We start from the raw sequence: 19368 nt of genomic DNA, 5'->3' as shown, positions 1-19368 counted from the left end.
TACAAACACTCACCAGGCCGGAGGTGCTATCAACCAAACGTTAAAGTAAAAGAAACGTAACTGAGAGGGTTTCCGGTTGGGAGAGTTCCTCATCAAATGATAGCCCGGAAAACCCAAGTGAAATGGCGGGCTGCATGGAAAGGAAAACAACATAAATAACCATACCAAAAGCGCAGGCTTGTGTATGAGCATGAGAATCTACGGGAGGAGACGAGAACTTACCTTTGCCGCTGAAGAGAGCTGAGTAACAAAGGTGAGTCACCTCAAGTCCATCGAAGCCGCAGTTGCATAAACCACCTGCACGCTAACACAGAAGAAAGGATTAACTCAGAGCGCTATGTCGCAGCATAAACCGTAACCCAACAATCAATATAACTGGTATCAAATGTAATTACCTGTGGAAGTTGTGTCTGGTGCCTTCGGGCTCAGGAGTTGCAGGTCGAAACTGCAGAGACGGGCCTCGAGCCTGTATGGAAACTCCCGGGCAGTGCGGAGTGAAGTGTGTAGCAAGTGAACGCCAAGGCTTCACTGAGGGTTTAAGTATCAACCCAAAACCTCGCAAACCATCCTGACCCTCCATCCGCCAGCCTAAATCAGGACCGTCCACACACGGCGGGAAAACGAGTTGATAAGGCCGAGGACGCCGGGTTCGAGGTGTCACATGGTCTGGTGGACGGACCTTGCCACCTGTGTTGATATGCATTAAGTCTCGGTAGGAGCTGGCACCGGAAGTGACTGTAGCCGGACCGTCAAAACCCGCGCCATTCAATGCCACAGTACCCTGGGGTGGGTAAAGGTTAGTGCGGTGGAAAGACCGTGGGTCATAACATCATACCACTCAACGTAAACTTTGGTAAACCCCGTGTAATAAGCTGTAGGGTTTTTCAATAAAGTTACAGTTGTTTAATAATGTTAAATGCAAGGTTGGAGGGCTGGCTATGTGATAGACAAGCAGCCACGCTCTATGAACCATTGTTAATGAGGTTATGTTATTGTATGTAGGGTATACATGTATATATAAAAAAAAAAATTATTATGATATTTATGCTATGAGATTAAGGTCGTGACAAATTGGTATCAGAGCCCAGTTTCAACACTGTGGCCTTAAGTAGAACATGTTTCATTGTGCAGAAGGGCACACCATGCAAACAAATGCAAATTAATAATGTATTTAACTGTTATTCTGTTTATTTGGGGTGAAATACAGATTTACATCAGCTAACAGTTAAGCCAGAAAAGAGACAAAATGCAGGGAACTGGCAGTAACCCTCAAGAGAACCCAGAACTGTGGGTACAATTGGGTGCAGAAACACGAAGCACAAACCTTGCAATCCTGGAAACTATTCAGGAATTGAAAAATGAGATGGCACGGTTGCGAGAAGATAACGCGCGGTTGACAGTTGAACAAGAAAGAATTCTGAAGAGTTTGTCGGACAGGCAAAATCCACCTCTATCCAACCCCAGTGCGGAACAGCAGAGGATGACAGAAGAACAGAATTATCGGATGGAACCTGAACTTTCAGAAGACAAAGAGGACCATTCTGATAATGTACCAGAACAGCAAACTTCAAAACGACAGAAAATGGAGCTGCAGGGAGAGTTTCGCAAAATTAAACCCCCGCATTTTGATGGCGAGCAGGAGGAAGCAGCTGAAGCTTGGTTAATAAACATGAATAAATATTTTCAGTTGTACGAGTATGATCATAATTTGAAAGCAAGACTGGCTATCTTCCAGTTACAAGGTAAGGCAACCTTGTGGTGGGAGGAAATCAAGATTGTCAAGGGGGTAAGCGAGCGGACCATTACCTGGGAGAAATTTCAGAAATACTTCAAAGAAAGGTACTTAACTGAGCGCTTTTACGATGAAAAAGCGAGAGAGTTTCATGATTTAAGACTGGGGCAGCAGACGATGGACGAGTTCATTAATCGCTTTACGTCTCTGCTACGTTATGTACCTTATATCAAAGAGGAGAAAGCCAAAGTCCAAAGGTTTGTGAGCAGCTTACCTTCATATATAAGAGAGAGGATTGAGTTTGACAATCCTAGGACCATGGATGAGGCTATTCGTAAAGCAAGGATCTGCTACCAGCAGAATAAACAGAAGGGAGACCCTTCAAATAAAAGATGGAATGATAAGAAGAACAGTCGGGTGGTTGGAAGCAGCAAGGGAGGTCGCAGCAACGGAAGTAAGGGAGCTGGTAAAGGACTGAACAGTAGATCTGTAACAAGAAGTGCGCCCCGAGCTAGGCCAGCAAGTGAAAACAGAGTAAGTGAGCAGCCTGTTAGGCCAGAAGGTGAAGGAATGACCAGACCGCCAGTTCAATGCTGGGGTTGTGGAGGACCTCACTATGTGAAGAACTGCCCGCAGCGGAAGGGGACAGACCAGATATCCCAAATTCATGAAGCATCCACTGTTGGGGACGTGGCACGTAGTGTACCCAGAATAAATGCAGCTTTGGAGGACCGGCAAGCAGAGTATCAGCCATCTATGGTTGAATTTGAAGGTAAAATTTCAAACTTTTCTATAGCTGTTCTTATTGATCCAGGAGCTACTTTAAGTTATGTTAGCCCAAAGATAGTAGAACAGTGTAAATTACAATCTGAGAAATTTAAAAATCCATGGCTGGTCCAATTAGCTACAGGAGCCAAGAGAAGGGTATTGGCCAAGATAAATAACTGTTCCTTAACCATAGCAGGACAGCCAATAGTGGCAGATTTAAATATACTGCCCTTGGGTTCATATGACATCCTGATTGGGATGGATTGGTTGGAGAAGCACTGGTCCCTGGTGAATTGTAAGACGAAGACTATTTACTATAAGGATGACCATGGTGAACAACAGGAATTACAAGGAATTAAACACCCTGTGCAAGTTCGACCCATTACAGCATCCCAGTTAGCTAAGTGCATCAAGAAGAGATGTCAGATTTACGCTATTCAGGTGGGATATGCAAATCAGAAGGATAAAACTGCTATGCTGGAAAATATACCAGTGGTACAAGAATTTGTAGATGTCTTTCCCGAGGAAGTACCGGGTTTACCACCTAAAAGAGATGTGGACTTCACCATTGAATTGATTCCGGGAGCAGCACCTGTGTCACGGGCACCATACCGAATGAGTGTACCAGAACTAACAGAATTGAAAATGCAATTGCAGGAGCTGTTAGATAAGAACTACATCCGCCCCAGTGTATCACCCTGGGGAGCCCCAGTGCTATTTGTCAAGAAGAAAGATGGAACCTTTCGGATGTGCATTGATTATCGTCAGCTGAATAAGCTTACGATTAAAAACAAATATCCTTTACCTCGGATCGACGAACTTTTTGATCAAGTGAAGGGGGCAACAGTATTCTCTAAGATCGATCTGCGATCTGGTTATCATCAGATCAGAATTAAAGAGGAGGATATCGCTAAGACAGCTTTCAGAACGCGGTATGGGCATTATGAATTCGTGGTGCTACCTTTTGGTCTGACCAATGCACCTGCTACCTTCATGTGTTTGATGAACAGTGTGTTTCACAGGTTCTTAGACAAGTTTGTGTTGATATTTATAGATGACATTCTGATTTACTCCCGATCAAGAAAAGAGCATGAAGAACACCTTAGATTGGTGTTGCAAACTCTGCGAGAGCATCAATTATATGCAAAGTTTAGTAAGTGTGATTTCTTCAAGGAGGAAATACAATACTTAGGCCATGTGATCACAAAGGAAGGAATTGCAGTAGACCCGGAGAAAATCAGAACTATAATGGAGTGGCCCATACCGAAGGACGTGGCAGATATTAGGTCCTTTATGGGGTTAGCGGGTTATTATAGAAGATTTGTCGAAGGCTTTTCTAGGGTAGCATACCCTATCACCTCCTTACAAAAGAAGGGAAAAGTATTTAAGTGGACATCAGAATGTCAGAAGAGCTTTGAACAGCTCAAGCATTTACTCACCACCGCGCCTATATTGAGTATAGCCGATCCTAACAAGGATTACGTGGTCTGCACTGACGCAAGTAAAGAAGGCGTGGGAGGAGTGTTGATGCAAGAAGGAAGAGTCATTGCATACGAGTCAAGAAAACTGAAGGAGCATGAGCAGAAATACTCTGCTTACGATTTAGAGTTGGCAGCTGTTATCCATGCACTGAAAATGTGGCGACACTACCTGTTGGGGAGAAAATTTCTGTTGTTAACAGACCACCACAGCTTGACAAACTATTTCAGTCAACCCACCTTAAATTCGAGACAAGCTCGTTGGGCTGATTTCTTAAGCGGGTTTGATTTTGAAATCAAGCATTTAAAAGGGAAAGAGAATCGAGTAGCCGATGCGTTGAGTCGGAAGGTACAATGCTTGTGCAAGATTTCAGTTAGTAAATGGCAGAGTACCCTGCTGGAAAGGATAAAAACAACAGCTGATCGAGATGTTGTTTACCAGCAAATCAAACAGCAAGTACAACAACTTTCTGGTAAGGAAATACAGCAAGGGTATGAGCTAAATGATGCCGGATTGCTGTGTTTTCATAAAAGGCTGTATGTACCCAATGAAGATGGTCTTAGGAAGCTGATTCTAGATGAATTTCATTCCAGCCATTACACCGGACATCCAGGGTATCAGAAAATGGTTACCGCTCTTCGAAAAGAATATTACTGGCCAAAAATGAAGAAGGAGGTAGCCGAGTATCTAGCACGATGTCTAGAATGTCAGCAGATTAAAGCAGAACATTTGCATCCAGCAGGACTGTTACAACCCCTACCCATTCCGGAATGGAAATGGGAGATTATTTCCATGGATTTCATAACCGGATTGCCTCGCACAAAGAAAAATAACGACTCCATTATGGTGGTGGTGGATAAGTTAAGTAAGGCAGCACACTTCATACCTGTGCAATCAACGTATAAAGCTGTGCAAATTGCTCACATTTTCATGCAAAATGTGTTCAAACTGCATGGACTTCCGAAGGTAATCATTTCTGATCGCGATGTTAAGTTCACATCAACCTTCTGGAGAACATTGTTTGCTGAGCTGGGAACACAGCTGAACTTTAGCACAGCATACCATCCCCAGACCGACGGCCAAACGGAAAGGGTGAACCAGATAGTGGAGGACATGCTGAGAGCATGTGTTATGATGAAACCAACTCAATGGGAGGAATACCTCCACCTGGTCGAGTTTTCATATAACAATGGGTATCATTCTTCAACGCAGTTGAGTCCTTTTGAGGTGTTGTATGGGCGGAAGTGCCGCACACCCTCAAGTTGGAGTGGACCTGAGGATAGGTTACGAATTGGTCCTGACATGCTCAAGGAAATGGAAGATACGGTAAAGAAAGTGCGTTCTAACTTAAAAGCCGCTCAGGATAGACAGAAAAGTTTCGCTGACCGGAAGAGAAGGTTCAAGGAATTCCAGGTTGGGGACCATGTGTTTGTTAGAATCCAACCCAGAAGGAGTACTTTGCAGTGGAGCGGATGTGCCAAACTTGCTCCACGCTATTTTGGACCCTTTCAAATCCTGGCAAGAGTAGGGCCAGTAGCTTATCAACTTGCACTACCAAGCCATATTAGAATCCACAATGTTTTTCACGTGTCCGTATTGAAACAATACGTTTACGATCCTAAACATGTGATTCAATGGCAAAATGTTCGGGTAAGAACTAATCTGATCATGTTAGATAAGCTTTATTTTTAAACAAGAAAATAATTAATCTGTTGCTGATTGCAGGTCGAGCCGGAAGGCGAGGTTCTGGTCGAACCACTGACCATTCTCGACCGGAGAGAAGTGCAGCTGCGGAAACGGGTTATTTCCCAAGCTAAGGTGCAATGGCAACATTATGGACCTGAAGAGGCCACTTGGGAGGATGAAGAACTCCTTAGAGAGGCTTACCCGAATTTGTTTAAGGGAAGCAGACATCGGGACGATGTCCAATCACAGGGGGGGGAGATGTGATGACCCCATGCTATGTAAATGTGAAAATTACTGTGGTAAAAGACAGTAAGACAGTTGTTGTTATGCTTTGTAAACAAACTGTGACAAACTATTTTATTTAAAAGTAATTTGAATATTTTTCTTGAAATGCTGGCAGCCTCTAGGAGGTGAATTTAAAAGAAAGTGATCAGTTATAATAACTGATGGAAACTACCCTCCCAGAAACAGGAAAAGTCCTGGCTGTAGGGAGGAGGTTCTGTGCTGTGGGGACAGACAGAAGAGATTTTCCTGAGGGAAAGACTGAAAGAAAAAAAAAAAGAACAGACATCTGGTTAAGTCTGGTAAGGACCAGATAACCAGGCACAATAGTGCACAGATCTTGTTGAGGGCTGTAGGCCTGCAAGATGGCTCGGGGGGAGATCTCCATTGGATGAAGGAATCTCGCGGATGGGTGGAAGAGCAGACTTGAAGCACAGGTGACTTGCTCGAGTACCTATTGACTCTGGTGAACCAGGTATGGTTTCAAACCAGAGACCTTGGTAGTTAAAGAGTAGTTACAGTAAATACAGTAGTTAACCAGACCTGTGCTACATCTTTTAAGAGACTGTCATGGTGTTGACATACTGTTAAAGAGAAGGTTACATTCGGGACTGAGTATTAGACAATATCTCAGTATTTATATACTGTCATGAGCAGGACTAAATTCGTAATAGAATGTTAGACAATGATATAGAGTCGGTATGAATACCAATGTGTAAGACTTAGTAAGAATACTAGTCGACTTTAAGATTCAAGACCAAATCTGCTATGGAAATGTTACACTGTTAACTGCAGTAAAATGAAAACCTGTTTGGCGGAAAAAGTATTATGTCTTAAAACAGTCACAGAACAGAGGAATGTTTCTAAAGAAAACGCATAACCAAACATACTTTTAAGACGTACAGAGATATGTCCATAAAAGAAAGCTTAACGAGATAATTTATTAGTCGAACTTTACATAGACTCTACAGTTAACAAATGAGTCGGAAACCTCAGTGCCGTGGAGGAAAACACTATAATATGGTGGGCTCAAACCCCTGTGCTGGAAAGACAGGAAACCCTTCGTGGAGTATAGGTTAACTGTAAAAGTATTAGATTCAGCAGACAAATCTAAATATAAACCAGCAGACAAATCTAGATATAAAAACTATTATGCAGGCTATCTGGAGGTACGCATATCATATACAAAGATCTCTGAGTCACAATGAGGAAATAAACCAAACTCAGAACAAGAACCTGTGTGTGTCAAATTATAACTTCCGAAACTCTAATGAGTGAGTGCTTCCGCGTTCGTAAAATCAGCGCCGCACTATAAAGTTATTTAACCTTGTAAAAGCAATATTAAGGCAATGAAACACATGAACATTGACATAAAAAGGCACAAGACTGCCTTACAGCCGAATAAACTTGATGAACCAGCCGTCGCTGAGGAGGAGCGACTATTATAAAAGCTACAAAAGAAGGGTTTGAAATACCATTAGGAAAAATACGTCTATAACTAAACATGCACGGCAAGCAAATTGCTAAGCATACAAACTTGGGAATTTTTCACCATCCGTTAACTATAAACCATAACTGAGAAACGGAAAAATATAATGTCTAGATATGATAAGCATAAAATATTGACAATATCATAACCCTGAAGAGTAAACCGTATAGCTGCAAGGATATTAACCACAATCTCAAATAAAGTAGGGTCTGGAATGACAGCCCGAACAAACATTACTGTTACAATCTAAACTAAATATCGCACAGCAGAATCTGTGGATTTAAGTCTGAATAGGACTCAAAAGCTATACATTAAAACTCTGAAGATAAATCTATCCTGAAGCTCCGCCGAGTACAAACACTCACCAGGCCGGAGGTGCTATCAACCAAACGTTAAAGTAAAAGAAACGTAACTGAGAGGGTTCCCAGTGGGGAGAGTTCCTCATCAAATGATAGCCCGGAAAACCCAAGTGAAATGGCGGGCTGCATGGAAAGGAAAACAACATAAATAACCATACCAAAAGCGCAGGCTTGTGTATGAGCATGAGAATCTACGGGAGGAGACGAGAACTTACCTTTGCCGCTGAAGAGAGCTGAGTAACAAAGGTGAGTCACCTCAAGTCCATCGAAGCCGCAGTTGCATAAACCACCTGCACGCTAACACAGAAGAAAGGATTAACTCAGAGCGCTATGTCGCAGCATAAACCGTAACCCAACAATCAATATAACTGGTATCAAATGTAATTACCTGTGGAAGTTGTGTCTGGTGCCTTCGGGCTCAGGAGTTGCAGGTCGAAACTGCAGAGACGGGCTTCGAGCCTGTATGGAAACTCCCGGGCAGTGCGGAGTGAAGTGTGTAGCAAGTGAACGCCAAGGTTTCACTGAGGGTTAAGTATCAACCCAAAACCTCGCAAACCATCCTGACCCTCCATCCGCCAGCCTAAATCAGGACCGTCCACACACGGCGGGAAAACGAGTTGATAAGGCCGAGGACGCCAGGTTCGAGGTGTCACATGGTCTGGTGGACGGACCTTGCCACCTGTGTTGATATGCATTAAGTCTCGGTAGGAGCTAGCACCGGAAGTGACTATAGCCGGACCGTCAAAACCCGCGCCATTCAATGCCACAGTACCCTGGGTGGGTAAAGGTTAGTGCGGTGGAAAGACCGTGGGTCATAACATCATACCACTCAACGTAAACTTTGGTAAACCCTATGTAATAAGCTGTAGGGTTTTTCAATAAAGTTACAGTTGTTTAATAATGTTAAATGCAAGGTTGGAGGGCTGGCTATGTGATAGACAAGCAGCCACGCTCTATGAACCATTGTTAATGAGGTTATGTTATTGTATGTAGGGTATACATGTATATATATAAAAAAAAATTATTATGATATTTATGCTATGAGATTAAGGTCGTGACAGTTGCAATGCATTCAATCTAAATATATTACAATCAATTAAATCTATTGAAACCAGTAAAATCTAATATCTATTGAATGCATTAAAATCTATAGAATCTATTAACATCAATTAAATATATTCAATGAACTTAAATTAAATGAATTTAAGTTAAATCTACTCAATAAATTTAAATTAACTAAATATAAGTTAATTAATTTAAATCATGAACAATCTAATATCCATCTAAACATAATCTTAACATTTCTATCCTCTTTAGATAAACTGTTTTTTAGATGTTTTTTATTTTCTTATTACTATTTTATTTTCAGCATCATTTCTCTTCTTCTTCTTTTTTTAAGATTTATAATTAATCAAACCCTCTATTATAAAGATAGTTTGAAATACTAATCATTATAATTAAACAAATTCTCCTCAATCTATTGAATAAATTTAAATTAATTAAAATTAAGTTTATTAATTTGAATCGTTTCATTTAATTGGCCCCCTAATAATTAATTCGACCAATATAATATTATTATTAGTTAATTTAATAATTATTTTGAAACCAACTCATTAACTTGGTGGGAACGTGAATCACTATAAATATGATTATCACGAGATAATTCAATTCCAATAGGAAATTTTGTTATGGGAGGGTCAATCATTACTCACGGAATTTAACAACAGCATGAACTCGACTATATGAAGGTGTATTAATATACATAAACGCAAGTTTGGAAGACATATTGAGCAAGATCGTCAATGCTCAAGCACCTCACACCTCATTAAAAATTAGAGGGAATACATCCAATAAGGGCACACCAATAAAGAGCAGTAAGAATGGCAATAGTGTTTAATTTGATCTTTTTCATTTTTACGTAGATTTTCCACTAATTAAATAGATGCAAAAATTTTCACTGATTCTATTGTTGGGAATTTCTGATCATTCCCAACATGGTATCAGAGCTAGTCCAGGCTCTTTGAAGACATCAAAGAAGCTGAAGGAAGGTTTCTTGCTGCAGCAGCTTCTCCAGCAGAGTGAAGACTCAGTCAAGAAAGATCCAAGTATTTCTCAAGTTTTCTGTGTTACTATTGAAGACAGTCAGTTATTTTAATACACAGTCAAGTATTACAAGAATGGATAGCACCAGCATGGGTATTTTTAATACTCAGCTCCCACTACTTAATGGGAAAAATTATGACTATTGGACAATAGTTATGAGAGCTTTGATTTTCTCGGAAGATTTATGGGAATTTGTTGAAGATGGTTTTGAAGAACCAGAAAATGAAAATGAGTTTAATAACTTAACTCAGGCAGAGAAAGAGCTGTTGAAAAACTATAAAAAGGAGGATGCTAAGGCCGTCTACTTCTTGTATCGAGCAGTGGATGAGAGCGTGTTTCCAAGGATAGCAGCAGCCAAGACATCCAGAGAAGCATGGCAAACTCTCAAGACAGTCTATCAAGACATGGAGAAAGTGAAGACAGTAAAACCTCAATTCATTGAGGAGGAAGCTTGTGATAAAAGCTTAGAGAAGACAATGAATGTGAAGACAATTCTATCTTAGGAAGAAGAAGAGGAAGGGACAGTAGCAAATAATCCTTCCTTGGTGGCTCCTCCTCCACCATAGCAAGTACAACAAACCACACCACAAGCTGGAATTATAACAGCCTTGAGAAGTCAAAGAAGTGCTTCTCCAAGCACACCATAGGGATCAGAAATACCCTCAAGTTCGGATGGAACTCCAATCACACCAAGAAGACCAAGATTCAGAAATCTGAATAAGATTTATGAACAAGGAGAGGTAAGTAATAATACCGGTCAGAATTCATTATTCGCTTTGTATTGTCATGTTGATGACCCAGTTCATTTTGAAGATGTTGTAAATGAAGATAAGTGGATTGAAGTAATGAATGAAGATATTGGTGCAATTGAGAAGAGTAAAACATGGGAGTTAGTGGACCTCCCTGAAGGTAAAGATGCCATTGGAGTTAAGTGGGTCTATAAGACCAAAAGCAATGCTGAAGGCAAGATTGACAAGCACAAAGCAAGACTTGTTGTGAAAGGCTACAAGCAGCAACAAGGCAAAAACTATGATGAAACCTTTGCACTAGCAGCAAGAATGGAAACAGTCAGAACAGTGTTGTCTATTGCAGCACAACACAAATGGAAGATTTATCAGATGGATGTTAAATCTGCATTCCTGAATGGAGTGTTAAAAGAAGAGGTTTATGTTGAACAACCTCCAGGCTATGAAGTTGAAGGCCAAGAGCATAAAGTCTGCAAACTGAATAAGGCTCTTTATGGGCTGAAGCAAGCTCCAAGAGCATGGTACAGCAGAATAGATGCTTATCTGATTGAGAATGGATTTGATAAGTGTGATGGTGAACCCAGACTCTACAGAAAGGAGAATGACGGTAAGATCCTTATTGTTGTTTTATATGTAGATGATTTAATTTTTACTAGCAATGATGCTTCTCTCATTGCTGATTTTAAAGTAGTTATGAAAAGTGAATTTGAAATGACTGACTTGGGCTTCTTAAGATATTTTCTTGGAATTGAAGTAGACCAAAGTGAAAATGGTGTTTTCATTTCTCAAGTTAAATATGTAGAAGCAGTGTTGAAGAGATTTAACATGCAGAACAGCAAGGCAGTTGTGACTCCAACTGTAATGGGGTTAAAATTAACCAAAGAAGACAACAACAAGGATTTTGATCCAAAACTGTACAAGAGCATAATTGGCAACCTTATGTACTTGACTGCAACTAGGCTGGACATTATACACGCTGTGAGTTTAATCTCTAGATTTGTGGAAAGACTGAAAGAGACTCATTGGCAGGCAGCCAAGAGGATTCTAAGGTATTTGAATGGAACGAAGGGGTTTGGTATTTTATAATCCTCTTCTGAAAGTTTCATGTTGATAGGTTACACTGACAGTGACTAGGCTGGAAGTGTTGATGATAGGAAAAGCACATCGGGATATGTGTTTCATATGGGATCAGGAGCCATCTCATGGACTTCCAAGAAGCAACCAGTTGTGTCTTTGTCAATAGTAGAGGCAGAGTATGTGGCAGCAACAGCAGTAGCATGCCAAGCAGTGTGGCTGAGAAGAGTTCTCAGAGATTTGTGTCATGAACAAGAAAATGGCACAACCATTTACTGTGACAATATCTCAGCAATAGCATTGTCTAAAAACTATGTTTTTCATAAGAGGACAAAGCACATAGACACCAAATTTCACTTCATATGTGAATTGGTTAACAATGGTGAGATTGTTTTGCAGCACTGCAGAACAGAGGATCAGTTCGCTGACATCTTGACAAAACCATTGGGAAAGAAAAGTTTTGATCATTTCAAGAAATGCATGGGTATGCAGAAAAACCCAGCAGTTGAAATTAAGGGGGAGTGTTGGAATTTAATTCCAACTGCAACATAAACAGCTGGACAGAAATCTGATTTGCTGTAGATATTCCAGACTGTTCGATGCCTCAAAGTCGTGCTAGATCTTTTCCACATTTATGTGCATTAAATTTTCAGCATCAAATTCCCTTGCAACAGTCGACTTCATTTCTTCAAAAGGCATCACCGCTTGCTGCATTCAATACGCAGATAAGCTTTATAAGATATTTGTTTTATTTTATTGTTTAAAGACAAATATGTTTTAACATATAAATGTAATGAACAACATTTCTATTTCAAGAGAGAAGAATGATAGAGAGTCTTTTCTGTAACGCACAGCAGTGCTGAAACAGAGTCTTTCTTGTAATGCATAGCAGTGTTGGAACTGAAGCGTCCCTGTTGTAATCCCTCTGTCAAGAGGAAGATGCTTTTCAGCATAGACTGGTGAATCCCTCTGTCAAGAGGAAGATGCTTTTCAGCATAGACTGGTGAATCCCTCTGTCAAGAGGAAGATGCTTTTCAGCATAGACTGGTGAATCCCTCTGTCAAGAGGAAGATGTTTTTCAGCATAGACCGGTGAATCCCTCTGTCAAGAGGAAGATGCTTTTCAGCATAGACTAGTGAACCCCTCTGTCAAGAGGAAGATGTTTTTCAGCATAATCTCTTGTGAAGATCCCTCTATGTGAGGAAGACGAATTTGTATCAGTTCGTTTACTGTTTATAAATAGAAGTTTTATTTACGCGTTGTTGTTACACCGTAACCAGAAAATAGTCTTGACGTCAAAACAGAGTGTTGCTGATACACGAGTTTCAGCATTACTGAAACACCGATGCTGTTACACTGCAAACAGAAACTCACGAAACTGCGTTGTTGAAACAAAGTATTCCGAAAACGATTTTTATTTCCGCTGTGTTAAAACAGAGTATTTTTCTTTTTTTCAGTTTTGTTTAGAATTATCAAAAATTCCAACATCTATTTCCTTTGAAAATTTGACTCATAACTCTTATTTAAATAATTTTGATAATTAATTGATTTCCGAAGTGACATTGTCTCTGTAAGAGACAGCGCAAAGCGCACAAAATCAAAGATATTAAAATGCATGAACAATTGAAATCTCCTTTTCTCCAATATTAGCATAGAGAACAAAATCTCTAAATAGAAAAGTGATGTATCAATGATGATGTCTTGGAAATCGAAAGAAATGGCTTTCCTGATAACATATACTACAAAGAGATCGGTCCATACAAACACAAAAGAGCCATATGAAAAGAAGAGATAGACGATAACATGGGATCAACTACATTTTATACGTAAAGAATTATATGGTCTTTAGTCTACATGCAACCATTATATTTTTTTGGCTCAAGCAGGAAAATGATTTGTTCTATGTTATTAAGTCACTTTTTATAGGAAAATAATATGAATTTCGTATAATGTGCTTTTTACAACAGCCCAGCAAAAATCTAGGACTATGCTATTGAATTTGAGTATAGAGTTTTTAGGCTCAAATTTTTTGTCGCTATCCTCTGCGTTGTTATAGAAAAAGAATAGATCAATGATACCCTCATTCAACAATTTTTAGATAAATAACACAACAAACTTTCATCAATGTTGGGGTGGTTGCTAGCTAACAATGATGTCCACTTCGCTCGTGAGCACATTGACCATATCTTTTTCAATTCCAAGATTTTGTATCATCATATTGCGAGTGATAGGGATGAGTTATTTCAAGATGGAATCTTAGAATTCATCACCATGAATTTCAAGCAACCCTCTGAATAAATGGATGTTAATAATCTTTCACAAATTATTACAAAATGTTCTGAGCATCGTATAAGTCTATAGTTTACTGACAGGTCTATGAGATTATCACGATTGGTGGACAATAGCTTTGTAAAGAAGGAAATGTGCAGCTAGTTATAGGCATCCATGAATAAATCCCATCCATGTTGTAATGAATGTAGTGGAGTAGTAGAATTACATTTTTACCAGTGGAAAGCATTTAATATCTATATCCACAGTACTACAGTGCTAGTTTAAACTCAAATAATGAAAAATATTGCATATCACTCCAGCCAACAATGTTGAACCAAGATATAATAGCCTCCAACAAGTACCTTGTCACTGCAGTTGTCGCTTAAAATCAATGGGAAGAGCTTCAACTGTGATTCCCAATTTCCTCCATCAATCTAATGGCTCTAATATTCCTTAATCTTTTTTCTTCATAGCCACACGTTGATCAGTCACCTTAAATTCAAAACACATAGATTACAAAACATGCTGAGAAGATCGAAGGGACAATGGCGTAGACAGTGATGAGTGGATCAAGGCTGTGTTCCAGTACGCAGACCTGTGCTGTCCAGAAGAATAATTCAGTGCAGGAGCAGCTGGATTCATCCAGAGTTTTATGCGGAAGGATTCAGGTCTTTCAGAGGAGGAAAGTAGAACAAGAACGGCTTCAGCAAACGGGGTTTTCAATCCTTGCTACCAGCTTACGAACCCAAAGAGTGCCTAGGCCAAGGCATGGGATATTTCCAGCATCCCTTCAAGGCCTTGTCGAGGATGTATCCAGTAAAAGGACAATGTATAGATTAGAAATGGGGTTTTTGAACATGAACCCTAGCTATTCCGTAGATGCTGCCTCGGCATTGGCCGCCGTCCGGCCTCTGGTCTGCCATTACGGAGCTGGAGAGGTGCGTATCAGGCCAGGATTACGGGACTATTCTACCAAGAAACGCCCAAACACACCAAGAGCATCGAAGGCAAGACTGGAGCAGGATGTTGTTGTTGATGGAGCTTCCAGCGGGGGTGCCGTCAGGGCGGCCGTTGCACAGAGGGTCAGGAGATGCGTTTTCGTGTCTGCCATTATCCGAAAACAGCAGGGTATGATAGCGCACGTAGGGGCTATATTTCACGCCGATCTTCCGCCTCTGCAACCACCTGCACAAATCAGCCCAGATCTGATCGATCCCCCTGTTTGCCATGATCTGACAAGTATGGGTTACACCCAGAAGACGATGATTGTCGATTACCCTAGGATCGGCACAAGCGTTTTGAGCGAGGGAGCGTTCTTCAGTAAAAATGGAGCCCTCAGGATGGAAAAACGCAGATTGTATTTAAGGTATGAAGGAAAAACCCATTTCATAGAATATCAGAATGTTGTTCTGTTAATATATGATGCAGATCTGAGTACCTACATACCATGGGGCTCTGCCTGGGAGCCATTGCCAAGGGACCTGTATAAGCCAGACCTGGAAACCCCATGGGATGGACAAAATAAAAAAAACAGGGGAGCAAGTTCTTCTTTACAGAAAACATTCAAACTACCGCAGCTCAGCCACAAAGAGGCCGAAAATTTCTGCCAGGGTAAAGATTGGATCCAGATCTTCATCAAACAAACAGGGGGCAGCCACTGTTGCATGCGACTTAGCAAGAATTCAAACATACAAGAGCTAAAAAACAAAATACAAAACCAATTTGGAATACCCACAAGACACCAGAACCTGATATGTGCAGGTCGTAGCTTACAGGACCATCTTACTCTACAGGAATATGGGATCTGTCAGGATACAACCATATACCTTAACCTAAGACTGCGTGGTGGCTGTAACGGATCTGACTCAAAGACTTCAGGCTCCTTTCGTGATGCAATAAAGGAGAAAGGGAAAATGTAGGACAAACCAATGTTACCACCAGAACAACCTGGGCCACACATAGTAGAACAAAAACTGGAACATACAATGCTCCAAGTTACTATTCCAGAGGTATCTGCACTACACTCTGACTTCACGAAACATGCTGTAATATGTAGATTTAATGGTTTCTGGCCAAAATCAGATGCTTTACATCAATGGATACATTCCCGCTGGACACCAGAATGTAATATATACCTATGTTCAAAAGGTGTTTTCATTATACACTTCCACACAGAGGAAGAAAGGGACAACGTCATCAATGAGGGGCCTTGGTTTTGGGGTAGTGTAGGTCTCTTTGTTACCCCTTGGTTTGCTGAATTCAACCCAAACACTATGAAAATCACAACAACGCCTGTTTGGGTGAGGCTTCACAACCTCCCATTACATCTCTGGCACCCCATAGTATTATATGCCATTGGGAATTCCTTGGGGAAATTCCTAAAAGTTGATGAAGACAGATATAGCAGAGGGATTTACACATTTGCCAGAATTTGCGTTGAAGTGGACTTGAGTCAGGGGCTGCCTGATCAAATATCATTAAACTATAATAACACTGAGTGGATACAGCCCCTAGACTATGAAAACACAGCATTCAGATGCCGCAGCTGCCGGCAAACAGGACACCTTCAAAATTCTTGCCCACTGGCCAGAAAGAATACAAAAGGAAACAAGAAACAGCCAAAAAAGCCAAATGGGTGGCAGAATACAGAACCGCTAGAAGAAGAGGACATTCAGCTAGAGCATAAAGTGAATCAAGAGGAACCGGATATAAATATGGAATAGAATGGCACACATGAAGAAAAAGCACCAGACCCACAAATGGAGGACCATGTTTGACAGAAGGAAATGCCACAGCAGGAAGCTAGTGGCAACAAAAGAACCCATGGATCAGAAGGATCAGAATCCGACAAAGAACCTCCAGTGAACACGTAGTAATACTCACAGGCCATCATTGTTCCCCTTTCCGACTCACAGGGTTGGCGTAGGGTGGAGAAGAAGAAGGGCAGAAAAGTATAGGCTTTGATGTAATTGTAACTTTTTTTCTTATTCTTTTTACGAGTGTACTTGTCCTATTCATGGACAGCTATCTGCATATGCTCTAAGCATCTACAAAATGTAATTTATTTCAATATGAATATAAATTACGACTTTTTCTACGGGAAAAAAAAAACATGCTGAGATCATTCACTTTAAATTCGAAATGCTTAGATTACAAAACATGCTGAGATCATTCACTATAAATTCAAAATACATAGATTACAAAATAGGCTGAGCGGGTTGGATTTTTACACTTACCTCATCTAGGATCCACTCGTCAAGTATCCACTCTGGGACCACTAAAAAAGTAATGATAATGGTTTAGAAGTTTAATAAACTTGCAGGTTTTGGTGTAATGAAAACCTAACATGGAATCAGTGTAGAATATGAAATGGCTTCTTTAATCCCGCTGATAAGCCAACATAATTATGAAGAAAAACAAATAAAAAAAAATGAAACAAATAAAACACAACCACTGTGTGAGCTCAAACCTGCTATAAATCTAATATATAATTAAGCCATTAACTACATTGTTATATAGTAAAATTCTTATTAATATGATTATCAATCAAATTTGAAACAAATCTACTCACACTACCAATCTTCTAATTTTGAGCACTCTTTTAATTTTGAGCACTGACCCCCTAATAATTTGTTGCTCTAATTTTGCACACAAATCTACTCACACTACCAATCTTCTAATTTTGAGCACTGACCCCCTAATAATTTGTTCCTATAATTTTGCACACAGAACACAAAATCTGTTGACTAAATTGTCAGCAATTTACGAAATAAATTAATCGTTATTCCCAACACTCTCCCTTAATGATTAATAAGGATTTACTATCTTATCTCATAGTGCCAAAAACTGAGCTTTTGTAACTACGTTGGTGAAGTTATCTGCTAGATGATGATGAGTATTTATATGCTTCAATTCAATATCCTTCTTCAACACCAAATCTCGAATGAAGTGATATTTCATGTCAAAATGCTTTGTCTTACTGTGATGAGCATTATTATTTGCTAACTTGATGACACTTACATTATCCCAATAAATCATTGTACGCTGAATTTTTTTTCTCCAGTTTTTTCTAAAATTTTTCTGAGCCAAAGATCTTTTGTACCTACTGAGGTAACTGCAACATACTCGGCTTTTGTGGATGAGAGGGAAACAATGCTTTGTTTTTTTGAGCTCCATGTAATCAAACCAGAACCAAAAGAGAAACAATTTCTAGATATGGACTTATGGTCATCAAGACTAGCTCCCTAATCTGAATCACTATATCCAACAAGATTGAACTTTTCAGAAGAGTAGTAATGAATACCAAAATTTAGAGTGCCTTTCACATACCTTAAAATCCTCTTAGCTACCTTCATATGTATTTCAAATGGATTTTTCATATACCTTGAAGCAAGTGAAACTAAACATGTAATATCAGGCCTTATGTGGGTTAGAAATATCAAGCTCCGCACAATACTTCTGTAAGTTTTCTAATCAACTAAATCAGCACCATCATCTCTACATAACACCTCTCCATGAGCACTTGGAGTAGGGAATGGATTAAACTCAAACATATCAAATTTATTTAGCATATCCTATGCATACTTTGTCTGACAAATGAAAATCTCATCCTTACTTTGATAAAACTCCATTCCTAGAAAATATTTCATGATGCCTAGATCTTTCATGTCAAATTAATTCATCATAGCAACTTTGAATTTATCATTCATCTTAGAACTGCTACCAATATACAATAGATCATCAACATACAAACTTATGATTAGAATATCAATACTTTCTTGTTTGTAGTAAAGGGTAGGATCAATCTTACTTCTCTGGAAGCCATTTTACTGAAAGTATCCATCAATTCTAGCATACCACGCTCTTAGTGCTTTCTTGAGACCATACAAATCCTTCTTCAACTTGTAGACATTATTCTCCTTTCCTTCCACTTCAAAACCTTCTGGCTGCTGCACATATACTTCCTCTTCTAAGTACCCATTCAAGAAGGCACTTTTCACGTCCATATGATGTATGCTCCACTTTTTCTGAGCTGCTAATGAAATCAACGTTCTAATGGTCTCTTGTCTTTCTATTGGTGCAAATGTCTCTTCATAATCAATTCCATACTTCTATGTGAATCCTTTAGCAACTAATCTTGCTTTGTGTCTTTCAACACCCCCATCATTGTTAAATTTAGTCTTATAGACTGATTTGGTGCCAATATTGGTCTTGTCATGTGGAAGCTTTGTCAACTTCTAAGTGTCATTCCTTTGAATGAAATCTATATCTTCTTGCATGGCTTGCATCCAAACCTCATTAGTACATGCATCTTCAAAAAACGATGATTCAAAATCAGCCTTAGCTAATAAAGTGAAATTGACTATCTCACCTATTTGG

Source organism: Pinus tabuliformis, chromosome X (genome assembly GCF_031772625.1).
Source record: "Pinus tabuliformis cultivar Carrire ecotype Pingquan chromosome X, CPIR1, whole genome shotgun sequence".
Lineage (NCBI taxonomy): Eukaryota > Viridiplantae > Streptophyta > Pinopsida > Pinales > Pinaceae > Pinus > Pinus tabuliformis.
The sequence above is the reverse complement of the archived record's forward strand: the minus strand, read 5'-3'. Positions refer to the sequence as shown.